Source organism: Euprymna scolopes, chromosome 46 (assembly GCF_053919585.1).
Source record: "Euprymna scolopes isolate OS-2025 chromosome 46, ASM5391958v1, whole genome shotgun sequence".
Classification (NCBI taxonomy): Eukaryota; Metazoa; Mollusca; class Cephalopoda; order Sepiida; family Sepiolidae; genus Euprymna; species Euprymna scolopes.
In genome coordinates, this window is record NC_136527.1 from 152921199 (window position 1) to 152926608 (window position 5410).

At 29.1% G+C, this 5410-nt stretch overlaps 1 non-coding gene across 1 annotated transcript; it reads left to right on the forward strand.

Annotated features, from left to right (window-relative positions):
* The first annotated feature begins 1815 nt into the window (after positions 1-1815).
* Positions 1816-1974, forward strand: LOC145271638 (U1 spliceosomal RNA). The gene has a single exon (XR_013866041.1). It is a non-coding gene; the product is annotated as a U1 spliceosomal RNA (small nuclear RNA).
* Positions 1975-5410: the final 3436 nt, after the last annotated feature.

Consider the following 5410-nt stretch of genomic DNA (forward strand, 5'->3'; position numbering starts at 1 on the left):
AATAATAAATTATATTAATATGTTTTTTTTTCATATTACATTATAAATTATATTAATATGTGTATTTTTTTCATAGTACATTAAAAATAATAAATTATATTAATATGTGTTTTTTCATATTACATTAAAAAATAATAAATTATATTAATATGTTTTTTCATATTACATTAAAAATAAAAAATAATAATAAATGATATGAATATATGTCTGGTTAATATTACATTAAAAATAATAAATTATATTAATGTTTCTTTTTCGTTATTACATTAAAAATAATGAATTATATAATTATGTGTTTTTTTCCATATTACATTAAAAAATAATAAATTATATTAATATGTCTTTTTTCGTTATTACATTAAAAATAATTAAGGATATTAATATGTGTTTTTCATATTATATTAAAAAATAATAAATTATATTAGCATATGTATTTTTTCGTTATTATATTAAAATAATAAATTATATTAATATGTGTCTTTTTTTTCGTTATTACATTAAAAATAGTAAATTATATTATTATTTTTGTTCATATTACATTAAACATTGATAAATTATATATATATATATATATATATATATATATATATATATGTGTGTGTGTGTGTGTGTCTTTTTTTCGTTATTACATTAACAATAATAAATTATATTATTATGTGTGTTTTTTCGTATTATTACATTAAAAATTGATAAATTATATCTATATAATAAATTATATTAATATGGGTCTTTTCTTTTCGTTATTACATTAAAAATAGTAAATTATATTAATATGTGGGGATGCTTTTTTCATATTACAGTAAAAACAATAAATTATATTTATATGTGTTTTTTCCATATTACATTAAAAATTGATAAATTATATATATATATATATATATATATATATATATATATATATATATGTGTGTCTTTTTTCGTTATTACATTAAAAATAATAAATTATATTAATATGTGTCTTTTTTCGTTATTACAATAATTAACCAAATCAATATGTGTTTTTTTCATATTATATTGAACATATTAAAATTATATTTATAAACCTGTTTTCCTTCTGTCGTCACAAACATAACTTTTAAAGCCTATTGTATATCATTTACATTAATTATCAGCGTTGTTCGCCTAAAATAACTGTCCAACCAAACCAAGGAAGTGCCCCTCCCCCTGACGACGGCCACGACGACCACGATGACGACGACGTGCGCTAGACTCGACTACACTTGTTTAGATGCTGCCTTTCTATCTGTCGGAACAATTACGCAGCCTTTCAGTAAAGATTGCCTTAAATAACTTTAATTTATATTAATCAAAAACTATTTCATGAGATTAACATATAAAAAAAGAAATAGAATTTATTGGCATTTTTAATGACGCTCAAGTAAAGAAAAGACAACTCTTCAGATGTTAATTTTTTATTTCTTTTTGTTTCACCCTACTTCGATATAATTAAACAAATACAAATAAAAATGTGGTTGTTTTTTTTTGTTTTGTGATTTCGTTTTAATTCTACAAGTTTTTGTTCGTTTGGATTGGTTCTCATTGAAAAGATTGTGAATTTATGTTGTCAACATGTTAACGTCCTTGACATTGAATATTACAGTAAAATATAAGTTTCTTTAAGAATTAAGGTATTTTGTGAACATGTTTGTAAGTTTAAATGATAGTAATATTTTTGTTATGAATTTTGTTATTAGTGAATAAAATGTTGTGATATATTAATATTGGTGAGAATTATGTGGAACACATTTAGTATTTTATTGATTACTGTCAGTGGTGAGTATGGAAGTACTATTTAAAAACTAGTGGGACCGCCTTAAACTGGCGTAGAGGTCAACGATGATCATTTAGGTCGTTCCTTCAAAGTGAGGCCCTTCCATTGCACTGCGGTTGGGTTGACCTTTGCGATCGTCTCAAATGTGGACGACTCGGACGCGTTATTTCTAAGTGTGGGGTCTGCGTACGCGCTCACCCCGATACTATAATCAAAATCAGAAACTCTACCGTACTACTTCTTCTGAGCAGAAAACCACTTTATTTCCCAGCTACCTCCCATCCGTATGTCTTTAGCTCTCAAAGACGTGTGTCACCATTTCAATTCCAACGTTGTTATAGTATCTAATTTGCATGTACATATAATCAACGTTTGCCCTGAACATAGCAATCTCTTAAGTGTAAGAAATCCGCCGAGCTGGTGTTGTAGAAAGATAAGGAAATGTGTGTTCATCTCACTATCGTTTGTTTATACTTGTTTCCGGTGTGTCTTTGCGCATGTGTGTATTTCCTTTGAAAGTCGAAGTGACGTCGTCCATGTGTGCGTTCGTGTACGCGCGTGTGATTACATGTGTGTATATACACGTGAATGTGAGTATGTACGCGAACGTGAATATGTGTTCGTGCGTGGACGTGGGCGCGTATGTTTGTGTGCGCGTATGTATATGACATAGCTTGAAATGTGAGTGTGTGTTTTTGTGCGAGACTAGAAAAGGCTCACACATGTATATTGGTTGAACCGCACACATGACCCCGAAAATTGGGCATCCAAACAAAATTAGATTATTGCACAGGGATTTTTTGGTTGCCAAAATATATTAATTAATGAAGGTGGATGTTGTAGACGGATGACTCGTGAGAAGACTCAATTATCTTAATTTACTTATGAAAGGATTAGCTGGTGTTTTACCTGGCGAATAGACAATGTGGTAATATGTGCATAAAGGGAGACCCTAACTTTCAAACACACCGGGAGTTGGCACATGCGTCTCTCAACTGAGGTATGGAAGCATAGAATCGATGCAGTTTTTAATTATATTTTATGTTTATTTTTTTCACGAACTTATAATAAAATATAAAAAATACGTAAACATTTTTTTCAATTATTTTATTTTTTGATCGCAAATCTTTTCAAATAACTATGTTTATTTAAGTTTATATCTTATATAAATAAAAAAAAAATATTTATTTGAAAAAATATAAATGTGTCGAATTTTTACAGTTTTAGTAGTTTAAAAAAACTGAATGTGGAACAGAAATCTTCTTAACAGTTTAAAAAAAAACATAAATTCAAATAACATAATACGAATCCAGTAGATGATATATAAAAATACGTAAATCATTTAAAAATTTTTTTTTAATCCCATATGCTTTCAAATAACTATGTTTAATTAAGTTAATATGTTTTATATATATATATATATATATATATATATATATATATATATATATATATATATATATATATACATATATATATACACATATATATATGCATATATATATGTATATATATATATGTATATATATACATATATATATGTATATATATATGTATATATATATATATATGTATATATATATAGTGATTGAAGTTAAATTCTGTAAAACAAAATATATACACATATATTTAAGTTAATAATTGATTATTTGAAACAAGAGAAAATTATGCTTATTCATTAAGCCATAGATTTGCAATAATCATCAGAGGAAATGAAATGCAATTAGCAAAATGTTCAGCTATGAATAAACAAATATTTTATTTGTATGGTGAATAAGAGTCATAGAAAAAAAGATTTCATACAACCTGAACAGTCCATTATCAGAATGAGTTCTGTATTTGAAACATATATATTGCTTGATTTTTAAATATTGAGCGTTACCTTTTTGATTCGGATAATCCTGAAAGTCTTATCTCAATGCAATATCTGACAGGATAATTCACTGGATCTCTAATCAGTAACTTATCTAATAGTCTGTCTAGGCGCACTGATGAGCTGTGATCAAGCGAAACAGTACTGTATATGGATGACTATATATAATGCTCCTTATCTTGAGTTGAGCATATTTAGAAGTGATACACGAATTACCATTAGCGCATTAAGCGATGCTCTTTGTGTAAACAAATTGAGCTTAGGTATTTCAGACGATATCAAAACATCGTTAATTCACTACTCGCACAGCAGCCGCCGGTTAGCGTAATGGTTAGAAGCCTTGACTGTCGTACAGGCGGTCGGGTTTCGATCCTGGCTTGAGGTAGTTGCCTGTCTAGCCGCACTGACGAGCTGTGATACAGCGAAACAGTACTGTATGTGCATATATATATATATATATATATATATATATATATATATATATATATATATATATATATATATATGCAAATAAAATTGATAAAAAGTTTACATATTTTTATATATTTATATTATAAGGGAGTGAAACAAATAAACATAAATATATATTTAAAAAATTGTATCCATTCTGTGCTTCCATACCTCAATTGAAAGACGCGAGACCAACTTCTGGTGTGTTTGAAAGTTAAGATAACCCTTTATGCATCAGTACTGATGATGTCTTATTAAAAGAAAGAGGAAGCTATGTATTTGAATTTTTCTGTAGTTTCAGATGAAAATAAAAAGAGTGATTGAGAGAGAGAGATAGAGAAAGAGAGAGAGAGAGAGAGAGAGAGCAGTATGCATCTGTCTGTTCGACAAAATACTTTCATCTATCTCCTGCCTTCTTCTCCTCTCTCTCATTTCTATACAATCCACTGTGTCTACGTTTCCCTCTACAATTATCTCTATTATTTTCTATTCGTCTCTCTTCCTCCTACTTTCATTCCTATCGCTCTTTCCTCTTTGTCTTTCTCAATATCTCTTTTTCATACCACACTCTCTCCCTTTTCACTTTCACCTTTTCCTTACTCTCAACCGCGCTTAATCTGTCCCTTTCTTTTTTTTCCCAAAATCTCTGTCTTCCTCTGCCTTTCCCTTTCTATTGCTCCATCACATTCTCACTCACACTTCTTTCCCTTCTTCCATTTTACCTTTCTCTCCTTCTCTCATTCATCAAATATTTCGTTTTTATGCTATCTTTATCCTCCCTCTTTCTCCCTCTTTACTCTCATTTCCAACTCCATCCTTCTCCTCTCACCCTCTTTCAATCACTCCCACGTCCCCTCTATCACAAGCTCTCACATCCATTCTAATTCTCCCAACACCGTTATCTTCATATTATTTTACTTTCTCACCCTTCTCTCTTCTCTTTGTCACCTCTCTCCCACACACCAGTGTCTCTCATTCCTTCTCTCCACTTATCTCGTACTATCTCCATCTCTTTCATCTGCCCTTTCTCTCCATCTTTTTCCTCTCGCTTCACATAACTTTCCTTTGATTTTTCTGTCAACTCATCTTCCCTCCTTTCCCTTTTATTCAATCCTTCAATTTCTGTAATATCCATTCATTAAAAAAAAAAAACAGAAAAAAAATCTCAACATCTGTAGAAAGCAAAACAAAATTAAAAAAAAAAGTAGCACTTTTTACGGCGTTGGCCGCGCGTAATATACGTTCCTATTCTTTTTTTTTTTTTTTTTTTTTTTACACAGTGATCACCACTTATCAAGGCCCAGAAGCCACTCAGG